We start from the raw sequence: 20,226 nt of genomic DNA, 5'->3' as shown, positions 1-20,226 counted from the left end.
AAATCGACGCTTATACATTCACATACTAACCCAAACCCCTACCAACGATATTTAAGGACATTCTAAGCAATTCATACAACATTTCCAACAACCCAAATTTTTCTCCATCTTGGCCGAAAACAAATTTCCAACCGAGAGCAAATTTCTTTAGTTTTTTTTTTTTTTTCTTCATTTTTAAATCATGATTTGAATCCACAATTCACATTCTAACAATGGTATTCTCATCAATATACAATTTACATTAAATGTACAACAACCTCCAAATCAGTCCGCAACATTTACGACATCAATTTGAGTCAATAAACTTTCATCTCCAACATAGAATTCATAGCGACGACGACTAAAACAATAAGCGATACTCATTTGTTCGTTGTCATGTAATGTGACCCATAATCATCTATCACTACACATAGACATGTATTAATGATTCTTAGCCATCCCACACACTACAACAATTAACATGCTACAAGAAGTTTACTCAACAACCCAATCACAATACCCATTTACACGGCTAGCACACCCATCACACAACCCACTTCCAATCATACTATATTTCATGATTTCCAACCATTATAAGATACTACAACATGAATATAACCTTCATAACACAAAAACATAATGAATGCTTACCTTTCTTCTTCAACTTTCCAATAGCCTAGGGTTTCCAAAAGATGAAAATAATGGGTTGATCGCTCCAACGGTGCTTCCACGCTACTTAGGGACCTCAATATAGTGGGTTTGTACCAAAGAATTAATTTTGGGGTGGCTTGGAATGGACTTGGCTTTTCTTCCCTTCTTGGCCGTGAGCTTCTTGATGAAGCTCTTCAATTTGGGGCTTTATTTTGCTATGTGAAAATGAAGAAAGATGACTTGAAGTCATCTTTTAAGTCCCACTTAATATCTCTCTTTGCTTATGGCCCACACAATGACATTTTTTGCACAACATTTCTAATTCCAATTTTATGAATTGTGGTCCCAATTTCCTAAGTGCTCAATACCAACAATTTCATATATATAACTTATATCTCAAAATAAAATCGAAAGTCAAAATCCCGACTTTGTATCCCGAAAATAGTTTTGTCCTTAACTTATCATAATTAATCCGGATTATTCCAGTGCACAAAATTACGGGTTTGAAATAATGGTTTCAGCTTTAGAGGGCATTGAATACTCCACTATTTTATCACTGCTTGATGCACTTGAACAAATGGACCATTTATTCCTGCAAAGAGAGTTTAGTATTTCCATACTGATGCAACAAAATCTCTAGTAAGAAAAAGATGTTAAACAGTTTCCTCTTGAGTTTGATCACACCATCTGCAGTTAAAAACTATAACAATTTTCATCCTTTTCAGAACTTCATCTACAGGTAATTTGTACTTCCACAGACTCCATAAAAAGGATGATATTTTAAAAGGTACTCCCTTTGTCCACAACTTAGCATTGTGTATTGGGATTTTCTCCTTCTGCTTGAATAGGTTCTAGGCACTTCCTACTGTAAATTTCCCCATACTGGTGAGCATCCACCAAGGTTTATCATGTTCCTCTGACAATTCAACAAAGTTCAAGCTCTGTCCTGATATGATCAAGAATGTCTGCAGGAAATGGTTCTAGTAATCTTTGAATGTTCCAGCAACCCGATTCCATAAAGTAGTCAAGATCTTCAATATTATTGTCTCTTGGAAAATCAGATGGAATAACTTGCTTTAAAGCACCAAGTTTAGTCCAGTTATCCTCCCACACATTGACTGTGTCACTTCTTGGTTCCTTCCAAATCATCTCATCTATTTCTTCTCTAGCCACCAAAGATCTTCTTCTATATATGAGAACCACCTCTCCTTTGAACTGTTGTAGGTTTATGTTTCTCACAACATTCGCTTTGCATGAAATTTGCCCATAAGGAGCTGGTAGTCCTGAATCTCCACCAGAGTTCAGCAAAATGTGCCTTAGAAACATCATACAATGATGAAACGTCATACAATGATGAACCATCATACAATGATCTATAGCCTAATCCTCTTTAATCTTTTGGAAGGCATAGCTTCACCCATGAAGCCTAATGTCTGCTCCTCCCTTTTTCCTTGTTGCTCCAAAGAGAATCTTGCAAATATTTTATGCAACTCATTGATAGTTTATTTTGGTGGAACAACAACTGATATTAAATATATAGGAATGCTCTACAGTATATTTTTTATTAAGACAACCTTTCCCCAATATGACAACAATTTGTCTTTCTAGTTTTGCAACTTGTCTTTAACCTTTTTGATGAGATCATTATAATAAACCTTCTTCTTCCTAGCATGGAAGATTGGAGACATTGGATATTTTAATGGGAACTGACCTCTTGTGAAGCCAATAATCTGCTCAACCTGTTGAATCAAGTTATCATCCACCTTCTGAAACATGTAGACAACACTTTTCTCTTTGTTTATTAATTGGCCTGATATTTCTTCATACTCATATAGAATCTTCATGGTTCTCTTCAAAGACTCCTTTTCTGCAGATGCAACGATGATTGTATCATCTCAGCTGACAAGTGAATAAAGCTGGTGATAGGGGGTCACCCTACTTGACTCCCCTTGTAGAGTGAAAAAATCATTTGGCTTGTCCTTCGAATTGACACGCGATAATGCATGTTAAACAACAAACCATATATTACCAGGAAAGACAATTAACTATTGAAAAACTAACTAAGTTACAAAGTATGCTAAACAACTAATTAGTTTCATATTATATCATAGAATTTATTAGAATTACTAGCTGTGCAAAAACACATGCTATTACCCTCGCGGTCTACTCTAGATACTTCAAATCTAGCCAACCTATCTCATTTTTTCCATCACACATGAACTAGATGGTTTAAATGTATACAAGCAACAGACATAATATGTTTTAAGGGAAAGCAAGCAAATTAAGAATTAAAGTTTCACTTACCTCGAAAATGACAAACTTTTACATTACTTGAAATGCTCAAACTGCCCAAAACGATCTCTAACGGTCTCAATCTATTCAAAAGTATGAATAACGGGTCCAGATTAATCTAGGAGAATCGGTCCCATAATTTTAGGATGCCTCAAGGACAAATTCAACTACTGATGAACTCAAAATCGTCCCTCGGATCAACATATCATAATTCAAAATTATTTACATTGGGGTGTTATCCATTGGCCATGGACTTCAATTCTATAATCAAATTTTCATTTTTTATCTCAAATGCTAGTCAAAAATCTCATTTTACCTCTTTTAAATCTAGGTCTAAAATATCTAATTTAAATTTTTAGAACTCATGATTTAGGTCTAAAGTATCAAAAACGAAAATCTTAATGCACCAAAAGAAAATATGCACTAAAGTTAATCTCTGAATTTGGGCTTGAAGCAGCCAAACCAGCAGTTACATCTCCCTAAAGCTAATATGATGTTAACTACCAAGGTGCTTGATGATCACATCAAAAGCTGTTGAAACCACAAGAGATGAATTATTGAAAAAAATGTAAGCAAATATCACAGATTGATTGACAAGCTATTGTACCTAACAATATTTAGACCATACATTGCTTTCAGTGTACAGACACTCAGCCAGTTCTCAGCGCACCCAAAAATATCTCACATGGAAGCGGCTCTAAGTTAGTAAAGTATGTGAAGAATCTTTAAGTGTAGTGAAGTATGTGAAGAATCATCCAGGACTCTTTAAGTGTAGTGAAGTATGTGAAGAATCATCCAGGACAAGGTGTTCTATGATCCAACAATGAGAAGGGAAACTTAACAACCTACTATAATGCTGACTGGACTGCTTGCAAACTTCAGGAAACCTGTGACAGATTTTTATATTAAGTTGGGAGATTTCTTAGTGTCATGGAAGTCTAAGAAACAAAGCACGGTTTCAAAAAGTTCAGAGAGGAGAATACAGAAGCATCTACATTTTTAGAACTGACATGGTTGATTGAACTACGAAAGGAGGTTGAGGGTGTGTTCAGTATAGGGGAAATCATTTTCCAAAAAAATGTTTTCCAATTTTCTCAAGTTTGTTTGGTAAAAAATTTTGAAAAATATTTTATTTAGAAAAACAAGTTTCTTAAAAATGAGGAAAATAATTTCGTTAATAAAAGAAGGGAAAACAAATCCCACAAGTGGCATTCCACCAACTACACCACCACCACAACTCAACCCCCACACCCTCCCCCCCCCCCCCCCCAATTTATTATTTTTTTTTTTAAAAAAAATTCTTCATGTTTTTTTTTTTTTTTTGGTTTTTCTATACCACACACCCCCGTCCCCCACCACCACTTTTTTTTTTTGGGGGTATTTTATACCACCCACTCCACCCCCTTTTAAAAAAAAGTTTTGAAAAGTTTTTTTTTTAATTTTATATATATATATTTTCTACACCACGGCCCTCCTCCCGCGACCCACCCCACCCATCCAAAAATAATTAATTTTTCTTTTTTAAAAAAATGTTTTGAATTTTTTTTTTGTTTTTACACCACCCACGCCCCGCCCCGAAACGCCCCCCTCACAAATTTTCTACTTCATATATTTTATTTTACTTTTATAAAACATTTATAAAAATGGGAAGTTTGTGTGATTAAATTTGGTGTAGGGTGGGTGTTGGGGGGGGGGTTGTGGTTGGGGGTATGTGGTTGTGGGGTGGGGGTGGGGTAAATTGGAGTAGGGTGGGTTGTGGTTTGGGGTAGGGTCAAGTGGAGTGGGTGGTTGGGGGTGGGGTGGGTTGGGGTTGGGGTTGAGTGGGTGGTGCGGGGTGGGGGTTGTAAGAAATTTTTTTCCATTTTTATAAATTTTTCATAAAAGTAAAATAAAATATATGAAATACAAAATTTGGAAGGGGGTGGGTGGAGCGGTGGTGTGGGGTGGGTAAGATGGAGTGCTTTTGCAGGTGGCGGTTGGATGGGGGTGGGATTTGTGTTGGGGATGGGGTGGTGGGGGTGGGGGTGTGTTGGGTGTGGTGGGGCTTGGGTGAGTATTTTTCGAAAAATGTTTTTCTACTAACCAACCGAACATGAGAAAATAAGTAAGAAATTCGCTTATTCTCCAATACCCAACCGAACATTAGAAAATAAGTAGAAATTCACTTATTTTCTAACAACACATTTTCCAAGAAAATATTTTCGTGGAAAATATTTGTCCTCCATACCGAACACACCCTGAGCACGAAGTGAAATTGCTAGTTATATTTCGCAGCTACAGTAAGACGCTCATCCGAATAGTTGTCAATTCTGTGTTTCATGAGAGAACAAAAATATATAGACAGAGACTATCACTTTATAAGGGAGAAAATAAATTCAAGTACTAATGAAATTGAGTATGTTTTATGATTTCAGATCTCAGAAACTCTACAATAATTAAAGAAATTATTAATTCTTAACATCATTAAGGACTCAACAGCAAGAGAGATTTGTCCATGTGATGATAACAAAGAGTTTTAGAGTAATGTCAAAGAGTATAGATGACGTCTTCATTATTTTGGATAATACAAGAAATTAAAAAAAGGGTATGTAAACTTTCAAATATAGCTAAGAAAGAAAAAGAAAAGCAAGTAACGCAATAGCTTTTGGAGATAAACAATTCGCACATTAAAAAGGGAACGTATAGTAAGCATGCATGAAACAGAGTGACTAACAGAACACATTTTGCATCCAAAACAAAAATCGCTCATTATTTTTTAGTCAATACATTATGGGTGAAGAAAGCAAAGGCTTCGTACCATCGTAGAAGTGAATATAAAAAAGAAAGGGACTTATAATAACTTAGTAGCTAGCAGCAAAACAAACACACATAAAATATATCTATGTAATCTCTAACAAATTGGAACTAAAGAGCAAATTCAAGAAGCTCAGGATCACGTTCAAATACAGACATATCTTCTTCACTGATCGTCATGAATGCATCCAGTCCACCAGTTTGGTTACCCATCAAGATAGCCAACTTGTTATTTAGACCATTTGCTATATATACCTTTGTAGGCATCCCCCATCCAAAATTGATTTCATGAAGTGCAAATTTTACTAAACTAGTAATTTGATACGCATTAGGACCATTTTCATGATATTCCTGCTTCGAATTAGCTAGTTGGAGTAATAAGGCCACAAACAAGTTGACATTGACGTTCTCTCTTTTGTAAGCTAGCTCTTTTGATTTCCTCATTTCACTGACCAATTTTGATATCGTCATACTTTCTTCATTAGTTATTGATGTTGGACAGATAGTAAGAAGATTTCCAATAGTCAACTAATTCTATCAAACAAAGATAGCAAAATGGGCTCAATTTCTCTTCCACTTGTATCCATTATCTCTGAGAAGATCATCAAGCCATCTTCTCCTACTAAAAGATGGCACAAACTTTCTCTTATTGCTCAAGCTTTTAGCAACTCTTACATTTCCATTTTCCCTTTTCTACACCGAACATCAACTAAAGAAAATTAATCCTACTCAAATATCTCAACGTCTTGAGGAATCTTTATCAAAAATCTTGTCCACTTATTATCCATATGCCTGAAGGCTTAAAGATAATATTACAGTTGATAGTAATGACACGGTGGCTGAGTTCGTTGAAGTTCAAATCGATTGCCCCATATCACAAACTCTTAACTGTGCCAGTTTATTTTAAAACTAAACCCAAGTTCTAGCTCCATTTTAAAGCTATAGCTGCATTGTGCCAGTTAAGAGTTTGTGATATGGGGCAATCGATTTGAACTTCAACGAACTCAGCCCCCGTGTCGTTACAATCAACTATAGTATTATCTTTAAGCCTTCCGGCATATGGATAATAAGTGGACAAGATTTATTATAAACATTCCTCAAGAAGTTGAGATATTTGAGTAGGATTAATATTCTTTAGTTGATGTTTGGTGTAGAAAAGAAAAGGGAATGTAAGAGTTGCTAAAAGCTTGATCAATTAGAGAAAGTTTGTGCCATCTTTTTGTAGAAGTTGGAGAAGATGGCTTGATGATCTTCTCAGCGATAATGGATACAAGTGGAAGAGAAATGGAACCCATTTTGCTACCTTTGTTTGATATAATTAGTTGACTATTGGAAGACAAATGATTTTTTTTGTGCTATGTAATTACCGTTACAGTTTAGCGCTTTTATAGCCAGAAACCTTGAACAATAGTCAAGCCGATTTGATGTTGGTACACCACGGCACTACAATTTTTCTCTGTTGTTAAGCCAGCTAAAAGGGCGTCTTACATACTTTAAATATCATGACAGGACATCCCTATCCTTCTCAAATGCGATGGCATGGAAAAGAAGCCAATTAAAAAGAGACACGTTGAAAATAACTCCAACAATTCCTAAAAGTTGCATCCCCATACTTGCCTCTCGTTTTGTCTCTTTCTTTTCGTAAACATGTTGTCTGCTACACTCTTTCCTTGTCGCCCTTTCTTCCCCCCCATCAGAAAATATTTTTTTTCCCTATAAACATTGACAGGAAAACGATGTTTATGGGGTTGAAAATAAGGAAAGCGCGACTATTGGGATTTTTAATGGAATTGTTGATGGAGTTGAGAAAAAGGAGAGGGGAAAAAATCCTCCATTATCGTGTCAAAATGGAGAGGTAGTATTGCTAGAGGCTAGGAAAGCGGAAAGACAAGAAGAAGAAAGAAGGAAAAGTAAAAATAAAATAGTTCTGTTTTTTCTATTACTTCTCCTTCTATTTGGCTCATTTCACGTTCTTTAAAGTGGTGGACAAGAAGCTCTCTGCCATGTATGATCTTAAGAAGTTTCGACTAATATTTAGTGTTCAATAAATCATTACCTGAATTAAGGTGTTTAACTGAAAATATTTGAAAATTTTAAGGGGTCGCATATGTATTCTTCCTTGTAAATAGTTGTTGCTTTGTGACGAATTTTGTAATATGGTCTTTAATCTATTCTTTTTATTTTGTTTCCCACCTGGTGTCCGGTACCAGCATTGAATATTGATTATTTTCGGATTCGCGTCACGTATCCATTTCTGGGGAAAGCGCTCCCTATCAAGGATTTTTTCATACACAGGGCTCGAACCCGAGACCTCTGATTAAGGGAGAAACAGCCTCATCCGCTGCACCACGTCCTTTGTTGGTCTTTAATCTATTCTTTAAAAGATCTCTATTACATAGTTTACAAGAGAATTAAAGAGATCATCAATTTTTAATTAACACCATTAACGATGACTTGAAACAGAACACATTTTGCACGCAAAAGGAATCTCTTAATAGTCTTTGTTCAATACATTGGTGAAGTTAACAAAGGCTTCTTACCATCGTAAAAGTAGCCAACATCAAAATAAAAGGACTTGTAATAACTTACTAGCTAGCACCAAATCAAACACAGAAAATATATGTAAAATTTCTAATAACTTGGAACTAAAGAAGCAAATTCAAGAAGTTCAGGGTCACGCTCAAACACAGACATATCTTGTTCACTGAGCGTCACGAATGCGTCCAGTCCACCACTTTGGTTACCCATCAAGATAGCCAACTTGTTATTTAGTCCATTTGCTATGCTCACATTTGTAGGCTTCCCCCATCCAAAATCGATATCATGAAGAGCAAATTTCACCAAACTAGTAATTTGATACGCATTAGGACCATTGTCATGATATTCCTGTTTCGATTTAGCTAGTTGGAGTAATAAGGCCACAAACATGTTGTCGTTGACGTTATCTCTATTGTAAGCTAACTCTTTTGATTTCCTCATTTGACTGACTGACTTTGATAGCGTCATATTTTCTTCGTTAGTTATTGATGTTGGACATATAGTTAGAAGATTTCCAATAGCATTTGGAGGCAAACCAATTTGTGCTCGTAAATCAACTGCTTGAACCATTGATGGTGGTTGGAAAAACGCCGAGTTTGCCTTTGCTGCAGCAACAGCACATTTAAAGATAAGCGCACTCACAACTTCAGTACGCGTCGGATTTTGCACTTCTGATTCGGCAGCAACCGTGTTCTTAAGGTTAAGTAATTTCTCGTTAGAGAAAATGTACCTTCTTTGGACACAATCATGTTTGTTTGACATGAATAATGGGGCGATAAAAGGTCCACTTGAAGGTGGAGGGAAAACAGATTGTCCAACGTAGTGGAGCGATGGTTTTGTAAAATTCGGATCGCGAGTTATCTCAGACCAATCACGAAAAAGATTGTAACCACTACATCCATCTCCAATCTTGTGTGATATACACATACTGATAGCTATTCCTCCACAACTAAAATAGCTGAGTTGAACTACAACTAGTCCACGGCCTTCACAATTCGACCAAGGCAAACCTTGAGGAAATAGCAAATCTTCTATAGTTGCATTGTGCCAGTTAAGAGTTTGTGATATCGGGCAATCTATTTGAACTTGAACGAATTCGACCCCCATGTCATTACAATCAACCTTAGTATTATCTTAAAGTCTTCCGGCATATGGATAATAAGTGGACAAGATTTTGGACAAAGATTCCTCAAGAAGTTGAGATATTTGAGTAGGATTAATATTGTTTAGTTGGTGTTTGGTGTAGGAAAGGGAAAACGGAATGTAAGAGTTGCTGAAAGCTTGATCAATTAGAGAAAGTTTGTGCCATCTTTTAGTAGGAGATGTAGGGGAAGATGGCTTGATGAGCTTCTCAGAGATAATGGATACAAGTGGATGTGCAATTGAGCCCATTTTGCTATCTTTGTTTGATTGAATTACTAGTTGACTACTGGAAGGCAATGATTTTTTGTTTTTGTGGCTATGTTATTGCCTTTCAAGTTTAGCACTTTTATAGCCAGAAACCTTGAATAAGAGTCAAAAGTAGAAGTTAGCCGATTCTATGTTGGTACGCCAAGGAACTCGATAAAATTGATATTGTTAAAAAATTATCTCATATTTTTCTTCAATCAAGAGATGTATGGTTAGATAAAAAGGTAGAGAATTCTAGAAACTCAACCAGAAATTAATAAATAATATATTGTATAAACAAAATTAACTTTGAAACAAACTGTTCCGAAATTAAATACAAAAAGCAACCAGACAATTTACATCCAAAATTGTCTAGTCTAAAATCGTTTTAAAAATAAACCTGAAGCTGAATCCAAATGCAACCTAAGGTTAAACTCAGTTACTGGTTAATCCTATGGAAGGCAACTCATTTTTTATTTTACTGCACAAAGTCACAATATTTTGCAGTGAAAACCACTCAACCTCAATTCAATATTACGAAAGTCTCTAATTCTTTTTTTTTTTTTTTTTTTTAAATAAAAGCCACTCAACTTTACCTATCGCCACAAAAACATAGCCGCCATAATAAGAAGCAGGCGAAGCAGCTAGAAGTACTCCCTTCACTCCCTTGAATTATTATTCTCGAATGAATTGGGAAAGCCAACAGAAAGATTCGATTCTGACTTCGTAGAACCGTGTCTTTCTTGCCTCGCGCATAGGGTCGTCCCCACTCCGTCCCGGGGTGTCATTGAAAGTCACTAGGTAGAAAAAAAAAAAAAAAAAAAAAAAGAATAATAAAAGTAGACATAGTATTATATATTTTTATGATATTTCGGTGAAATCGAGTGATATTTTGGTTACAAAATAATTGTTTCGTTACTATTTTGTAATAACAACAACATACTGTAGTAGTCCCCATGGTAGTAAAGAGAGGGTAAGATGTCTGTGTACCTTACCTCTATCTTTTATAGGGTAGATAGGTTGTTTAAGATAAACCTGCTATTCGTAACTATTTTGTAATATTTAGGCTAAATTGAGTGACTATTTTATTACAAAAGTAGCTTTGTGATTTTGGTCTAATCAAATATAAGCTAGGTGATCATCCGTCTAATTACCCCACTTATTTATCTTATATTTATTCTTTCTTTCTTGGTCGATGTTGCTCTTGTTGCTGCTGATTTAGCCATATAGTTCCACATTCGTACTTGCTTTGATAGGTTTAAGAATTTCTTCTGTGTTGTGTTGTTGACTTCCATGAGTTTGTTTACTAGTTAATTTCAAGCTTGATTTATTCCTAGATTTTATAATTGTTCAAAACTGAAAAGACCAATTTGTACTATTGGAGAGTAGAATAAAAAGTATAGACAATGTTTATACATGCTTGTTTCTAGAAAAGTCACAGCACGTTAAACAAATGAGCATTTCAAAAACGGTGGACCGAGGATTTTTGTGGAGTAAGTACTGTGTCTATGGTATGCTAATGACAAAGGAAGTCAAATTTTGCCAACTATGCGGAGTACAAATTAAATTTGATTTACCTTTACCTTGGTCGAGCAAATGATCTATTATTACTTCGTCTAACTATCTTTTAAGATTATTTAAACTCATGATTCATTTCCTGATTTTCTCAACAGATAACAAAGTGTTTTTGTGCTTTTCCTTTCTTAGTAGAGTGTTTTGATTGCAAAGTGTTCATAAACATGGGGTGAGAAAAGAAACAAGTAAATGTTTTATTGTTTAAAATTTATTTACATATTGAAAATCGGGTCCAAGACAAATCTATAAAGAGAGTGTAACAGCATATTTCGCATTTGAAAATTAAAGGCAAGATAGATAGTACAAAATAATAATATATTTCAATAAATTAAGCGGATTACAATCTCTAGACTATCTTAAATCAAAAGATGTAGTCCTCTGATTCTTCTTCTCAAAACTGTCAACTCAATGGCTTCGCTTGTTCTTGAATTGATGGGCTAACTTGTTGATTGAATTTGACCACAAAAGCGGAGCTAGGCTTTGATCATTAATGCAGAGGTCTGTAAGACTTGTGGATCACCGCCGCAGATGAAGGTTTCTTGATTTGAGAAAGACTTATAGATCAGTTCCGGAGAGGAAAAACTTATTGATACAGATAACACTTGCGGATCCCCACGGGAGAGGAAGACTTCTTGGTATGTAGAAGATTTGCGAATCACCACCAGAAATAAAAGTTCCTTGATATATGTATCTTGTCTTTGAGTCCTTTAATTATTCATTACTGTTTAATTCAATTATGGTCTTGGTAAATCACGTCTCTTTAGTTTTTTTTTTCTTTTTAATAAAAAAAATTATTGTAAGAAATTTTATCATGTTCCTTTGAAATGGCTAATTCATGAAGAATGCATACGATTTTCTCGAGGAATGCTAAATGAAATGAGACATACGAACGTTTCTAACTTAACATGAGTAGAGTCATTTTAGAGGGACGTTCGTTGATGTTCGTTTCGATTGGATCATGCCAAAAGGAGGAAAGGATAGCCTTACATACCTTCAACATCAACATCCTACTTGTTGCTGTGACCAAACTCCTCTACGCCTCAATCTACAAGGAAAATAACGATACTATCATTAATTACAATGGTGCAAGAATCAAATATCGAGTGGCAAGCCCTTTTGTACTGAATCAGACATCATCTCCCCAATTTCTTGCACATCCCTCATGTTCAAATAACAAGAATAACAACAACCACATCAAATCCACCAATTCAGCCAACAAGACAACTTAGAACAACCACCCAATAGCCCACACGACAATAACAAAAACTTATACGATTTTCCGGTATCAATTCCATATTTTCTCGTCTAACAACCTAGCTACGACTTGCATAAAAGTAAATACATCTAGCAGAGGGGAATTCTTACCTTACTTTAGCAAGACAACACCTTTCTCAAGCCTTCTCCAACTTAGGAGAATTTATGTCCCAAGAACAAGGGGATAGAGAGGATACATACAATCTCTACGCACTTTCCGAGGGTAGATTCACGTTATAAACTCGTAGATCTTGGTCTAATTAGTAGAGGAACCTTTAGAGAGCATTTTAGGGTGTTTTGCATCATGGGAGAGTGAGATATGAAGTTAAAATGACTCCTTCCGCTTCAATATATAAACCAGAAAATTCCACTGCCTCTCTCATACGGAGCAATATACGGCCGTATGTGGTGACATACGGACCGTATGTCCACCGTATGTGGGGCCGTACATGGAAAAACTCCTCTGAATCTAGACCTCTCAAAAGATGGAGCAATGTATGGCCCGTACCTCTATTCTACATCCCGTATGTTGCTCCATATGTCGGGAACTTCGCCGAAATTCGTTCGTATAACCTTCTTCCAACACATACTAACCATGGGTCCAAACACTTCTAACCTTAGAAATAACATCGTTCTTTGATCTTATATCGACGTAACTCACGACGCCACTCAACGCATGAAAATACGGGATGTAATGCCTAAATCCATTAAAGCAGTGGCTTTAGGCCCCAAAATTATTTGTATTGTATATACTATTTAAATAATTGTCTATATTTATTATTAGTGAAAAGTAATTTTCTTAATCATTTTATTGTCAGTTATTTATCAATTATTACATACATATTTTCAAAGTTTATGTTACTATTTAAAAATATGATTGATGTAATTACAATTGGAAGTTGTAGTCAATTAAATGTGTAACTACTTCCTACTTTGTAATATGGTTTAATTCACTTCAACTTAAATCAATCTTATATATAACTAGTAAATTTGGCCGCGCTTCGCGCGGTTATAAGAATTAGGTAGTGAATTTAAAAAATATTTTATACATGTAATCAAGATAAAAGATATAAAATTTTCATATATACGGATATAAATTTATGTTCACCTTATGTCATTATACTTTTTAATTGAAGCACCATCAATAATTTCAATTAAAAAAAATACTTTTTTACTACAAAAATTTCTTTTTGACATCTCCAATTCTAAATGGAAAAAAAAGAAAAAAAAAAAAAGAAGAGGAAATCCTACTCATCTTTTTAATCATGTGAATTTCTGTGTGTTTTTTTTTAATGTTTTACTGATGATCTGCTTTATATATAATTGAGGATATGAAGACTAAAACTTCCGTATGTCATTCGAAGTGTCAAAATTCGATTTAAATATTTTTAAAAAGAGATTTGTAGTCCTCGAGTTTAGATAGAATTGATTTAGATTTATTATTTTGTTTCTCCTCATTTAGAAATTTTAAACTTAATTAAAATTTTCTATTAACTTTTAAAACTACATTTTTTATAATTTCTTTGATTTTCTTAACATGGAAAGAAGATAAAATCATATGGACACAAATTTTTCATGTTGGAATCAAGTTGCTATTTTCTCACTTTTTTTCTTATTTAATTTTTCTACTTCCCCTCTTTGTTCTATACATAAAGAAGAAGAAAATTCAAATGGAAATAAGACCAGAAGAAAAGCATGCACACATTTCGTTCACTAATTTTGTATGTTAGAAATCAAGTTGCTATTTTTCTCTTTCTCCTCATTTATTGTTTCTTTTATTCATTTTTTTAAATCGTTTTTTTAGAGCACCTTTCCCGTAATTATAATATTTCTTTTTAACTCTTTTTTCTCAACAAAAAATCACACTCTCGAAACAAATATTGTGTTACGACAAATGAGAAGGTAGAAGAAAAAAAAGGAAGAAAAAAAATGTTTCAGTGAAATTCTCATGCTTGGATTCATGATCTATCAAAACCTGAAGTAAAGATGAATAAAAAAGAAACAGATTGTTGGTAGCTTATAGTTTTTCAATATCCCAAAAGAACAAACCGCACATGTAATACAAATCCTCAAGTTATAACTCTGAAAATTCAAGTATATCAATATCATAACAGCCGCAAAAAGACGGACAAAATGAAGAAAAAAGAGTTGAGACACAATTAATTTTGATCATAAATAGAAGATCGAAGCATATATAATTTGTTACACCCCGGAAAGTTTGCGTTACCAAGACTGTCGATGGCTTAGTACGAGCTCAAGGGAGAGCAGAGTTATACAAGAATTAGGGATGAAGATTATATTATCTACGTATAAGAGTGTACATATGACATTGGAGATCGTATGGAGTAAATCAGTTAACAAGTTACCTGATGATAACCCTTGTAACCATAAGTTAAGGTGGGGCCCACATGTCGGGATTTTATAAAGGACATATGAAGAGATATATGGGTAGTACATGTGAAGTTGAGCAAGTCCTAAGAAGGACCCATAAGCCAAAAATGAGTGTAAGCCCTCCAAAAGGACGATTTAAGAAAACGTTTTCGGGTGATCTGACTTCGAGGGGACAAAACGGTATTATGAGTTTGGAATTTGGGAAAACTCCCAGCATGAAAGTTGTAGATAATTGAAATATATTTCCAACCATAGGTCGTGGGTTCACGAGCGACATCGGGATAAGGAGATATGGACGTTTTAAGGAGAAAGAGTCGGTGCCCAACCCGAGCCCAACCGGGTCGTGCCCATGACCCACACCTTTTAAGTAAAATTTCAGCCTTTTATCCTCATTTATCATACCAAAACACCCAGAAAATTCTGGAGAAAAAGAGAGAGGAGAGCCTAGAGAGAAAAACCAATTTTGACCAAAATCTGGGCCCCGAATTCCGAAGCCCATGAAGAGAAAAGTGTCGTACGTCGCGTTGCCTTCAATTTGAGATAAAAATCAACCAAGAAGAAGAGGGTGGACGTGGTGGCTGCACACTTGAGGTAAGATTAAGGTTCATTTTCATTGTTAACAAGTTTATTCAGAGTTTTAACGGATTAGAACGGAGAGAATAGTGTGATAAATTCGTTTGTTGGTGTTGTCGGATTATGAATTTAGTCTTGAAGAGAAATTTGGATAAAAATGTATGTATTTATTTTGTAGGATATTGAAGATGTTGTTATCGATGTTGTTGGTATTAATTTCGGCTTCTTTACGGAAATAAAGTTATTAATTAGTCGTATCGCAAGTCAAGGTTGGTTGAGAAGATGGGAAAACGATTAATGGGCTGTTTTATGACATATGTTGTGTTGGAAATGATGTTATTACTATTGGTATTGTTGTTGATGTTGTTGGTTATTGAATTGAAATTTCGGGCTAGGCATATAAACGGGGAGATCTTTAAAAATTTCGGCAGACTATAAATGAATTTATTTGAAGGACTAAGACAAGCGTGTAATAATGAGCCTAATGATTGTGTAAATCCTCTTAAATGTAGACTTGCGAGTTTGGACGAATAAGCGTAGCTAATAAGAGGTGGAACAGGATGTAAAGCTGTCCTTCTTTCTTTTGGCATGATCTTTGTGAAATGAACAGATGACATGTATACGGTTCTAAAGAAATTCCTATTCTTAGGGGCACTACGATGATTATGTTCTTGATTTCCATAAGCTATTTCATATGGTTTTGATACGTATCTATGATTTCTAAAGTTCTATTTGATATGTTCGGAGTGACATTCGAAGGAAACTTAATTTGACTATTGTCTTGGTTTTCAAATGATGGTTCGTTTTGATTATTCTATTGAGTCCTTGAAAATGTTTTTTTAAAGCGCATATAGTTCCTCACTACTCTGCTCGTGCACACTGTTGTTACATCTTTCGCCGAGTCCCGGGCCGGTTATGTCATCGTGCGCACTATGCTACATTCTGGAGTATGATGTGTTATGGTTCACCGAGTCCCTCGCTAGAGGGCCGGGTACCGTATATATATATTCTGGTGTTATGATGTGTTATGGTGTTATGATGTGTTGTGGTGTTATGATGTGTTACGGAGTTATGTTACGGAGTTATGCAATATTCTGGAGTATGATGTGTTATGGCGCCAAAGACGGGGTGGCGACCATGTTCCCCGAGCCCTATACATGATATTGATATGCATTATTTGTGTTTCAAAAGTAAGCTTTTTGGTATTCTGGCTATTGTGTTCATTTTCTGTACTTTATTTCGGTTATGATCCTATTCGTATTCCGTGCTTTATATACTCGGTACATATTTCGCATCGACCCCCTTTCTTCGGGAGGTCGTTTTCACGCGCGGTGCGGATACTCGTTTTGGTGATCCGCCGCCTTAGGATTTCCATTCATTTGTCTTGGAGTGCTCCCTTGTTCCGAGCCGTATTTTTGGTACAGACACTTTCGTTGTATATGTATATGTCTATTCAGGGGTACGGCGGGGCCCGTCCCGTCATATGATACGACCGTTACTCTTAGAGGTCTGTAGACATATGTGTGGGTTGTGAATAGTTACGTTCGGGCTTATGTCTCGTGTGATTTATGTTTTGGGCATTCCCGTTCGCGGTGGGGGCCCATGTCGACTGCGTGTATATATATGTTGGGATGTTGTGTATTGTGACAGCCTTGCTGGCTTTTGTGCGGTATATATGTACATGTATTTGCGATAGTTTTGATATGACGTCGGACCTATGTATATGCATAAGTTGTTTGTATGCTGACTATGGTTAATAGGTGGGTACGAGTGCCCACGGCACTAGTCACGGCTGCGGGTTGGGTCGTGACATAATTGAACATAATTCTCAATATTTTTAATCGTCATCTCAAAACCACCAAATCTTTTCAGGTTCTAAATGTTTGCCAGAGCAGCGAAAGAATAAAAGAACGTACTATCTAAAACTTGCAATAGTGAAAAAGTGACCAGAATGTCTAATAATAAAATAAACCAAACCAATATTATACATAAAACAATCCCAATAGAAAATAAATAATATCACTCACTCAAATTGCTAGAAGAACAAAAGAAATTTTCACTGCTCTTATTATATGCAAAAAAAAAAAAAAGAAATTGAATGAAGAAATTGAAAGTGGATGATTGCTGCAGATTTCTTTTCTCTAACTTATATAACATAGATGAATCCTTTTTATTTAGTATTAATTAAGGAAAGTGAAACGGTTGATTAGGCATTATTAGGGAAAGCAAAAGGGTGAAAGTGACTTAATTAGGACAAACATGACCATTTAAATCTTTATTTATTTAATAAATATATTATGAATCACTAACTTTATTATAATATACATGGAAGAAAACGGTAGAGTAGAAGGAAAGAGGGGATTATGGAAAAGAATTAAATGAATTCACGCTTAATTATCATTTACTACATATGTTTATTGCTCTTACAATTCATCATCGGTAACTGCTCATGCTATGCCTCTTCACTTTTTTCATTTATTTACTACAATTATTTATTCTTTATTGTCTTTATTATATGAGCTTTTAAATATAATTAATGATAAAAATGATGGGAAAAATGTCAAAAAAAAAGAGATAAAAGATAAATGCATTTGGAGGCCTTAGAGGGATGCCACATAGGATTGGCTATGCCTAGCTTTATATTATATATAGATTTTGGCTTTGTAAGATCCTCTATAATTCTTTGGGTGCCTTTTTAGACATTTTCAGAGCTCAAGCTAAGTAGATTATTAAATAATTAGAATAGAAGGCATTATTATTTAAGCCTTAAATGTCTTTTAAGACATAATAGTCACTATAATATTGATGGTTTTAATTTATTTTAGAGTTAAACTGATAGGAGAAAATATTTTAGTAAAAGATGCTCTCATACATATTCAATAAGTGTCATGAAGTCTTACTTCTATTTTTAAATGTTTCTATTAATTATAAACTAATTATTTTAATAGTTTTTGTACCAATTACTTGAATTAAAAAAAAATTAAATCTAAATCAATGAGATGATCGTAAGAGTATATGACTCGTGATTTAGGTCATGTCTCACTAAAAATTACACGAATTGATTATATCATCAATTAAAGTAATGTTATCAAAATACAATTAACTATCTTTCACTTTAAGGAGCTATAAAAATAGATATCAAATAAAATATATTAAAATTTTACTACACAAATATAAGGCCTCCTTTTAAATTTCGACTTTAGGCCACCGTCTCTCTTGAGCCGCCCCTGGCTAGAAATTCCTACATAGGATAGAAAACATATGCAAATTAGAAATTCCTACATAGGATAGAACACATATGCAAATTCAAAACTCACAAAGGAAACCACTTCTGTAGTTTCTTTCGGATCTTGCTCTATCAAAGAACATCGAAATTATTCATTCTATCTCTAATTCAGGATGTGAATGCATCAACAGACCCTCTAATCCAACCTATGCTAGCAATGGTTAACTTGTATTATTCATGGTTGAAGAAATTTCCACGTGGTCATTGGGATGAGCCAATATCTTCAAAGGAACACCTAAAGTGCCAGCATGTTCTTGATCTTGAGGTAGATACTCCGATTTTTTATCCTACAAGTAAATAGAAGAAATGAGATATTCTCATACCAACGCTGCTAAAAATGGATTGTTGATAAACTTGTTAACAATTGTTGAAAAGCTAAAGCACTTGTAGTGAAGGAAATGTTGGATCAGACAAAACAACGGAAGCATGTAATTTTTTTATTTTTTTATTTTTTATTTTTACAATGAACCAACTTTCCAATCAAGGATCTTTCTCATGAGATTACATGTAAATGATAAAAAAAGAGAAGAAGCATATCAAACAACTCCTTTGCTCCTTAAGCTTGTAGAAGTTGATGTTTCCCTTATCTGCTAGGAGTCCAAGCGTCCTCTCTCCAAAGCTATTCCACCAATATCCTTAAGATATTTCTTGCACTAATATGTAAGAAGACTATAGCTAAGTAGAGAGAGTATCTTATATCTCATACAAGAGATGAAAAACTTAAGTAAAGACTTACTTTGGATTTTCCCAATTAAGACTCTCTTATATAGAGCTCAAAGCCTTACATGCAAAGAGACAATTGTCAAATCTCTAGAACACGTGTCTTTCTACAAAGATAAGTGTTCTTAGATTTCAAGACAAGAGTCTTCTTAATAAGACAAGTGTGTAGCCTTCATGACACATGCAATATCTTTTATATTACATTATTTTTCTATCTTTGTAGTAATTTCCCACTTGGGTCATCTAGCCCATTTTAACGGTTCAACAAGCCTATTGTGAAATTACACAAATACTAGCCCATGAAATATTCCAAATATTTCAAAGTCTATTCTTTTATTTTAAGTGAATAGGAAATATTAATTAGGTGCTAGACAAACAAAATTATTTCCCAAGACTTCTCTAAGTCTTTCAGACAATATCCAATTGAATCTTATACGGTGTGACCCTTTGGGATCCCGGTCAAAGTTGCACATGGACTACTACCCGATCAACATTTGATCGATAGTCAATACAAATAATTTGTCAACTCTTTGATATAATTATTTGTTCCAATTAATCAATTAACTCTTTAATTGATTAAACCGATTAGAAGAACTCTTTCTTTCTTATCGGGGTCCAATGATCTAGATTATCGTCTAACAATAAGTCAAGACGCCAGTGACCTAGGACATGGTGGAGATGCCAAAATCCCTTCCGCAATAGGTTAACATGAAATTCAATCCTTCATGTTGTACATCCCTAATAAGCTAAGGGAATGGATATTGTCAATCCCAAATTCTCATCTC

General features: G+C 34.8%; 1 pseudogene; it reads right to left on the bottom strand.

The window, feature by feature from the left end:
* Window positions 1-8,134: 8,134 nt before the first annotated feature.
* LOC132067059 (acyltransferase Pun1-like) lies at window positions 8,135-9,719 on the bottom strand (annotated as a pseudogene).
* Window positions 9,720-20,226: the final 10,507 nt, after the last annotated feature.

Source organism: Lycium ferocissimum, chromosome 8 (assembly GCF_029784015.1).
Source record: "Lycium ferocissimum isolate CSIRO_LF1 chromosome 8, AGI_CSIRO_Lferr_CH_V1, whole genome shotgun sequence".
In the NCBI taxonomy this organism is placed as follows: Eukaryota; Viridiplantae; Streptophyta; class Magnoliopsida; order Solanales; family Solanaceae; genus Lycium; species Lycium ferocissimum.
The sequence above is the reverse complement of the archived record's forward strand: the minus strand, read 5'-3'. Positions and strand labels throughout refer to the sequence as shown.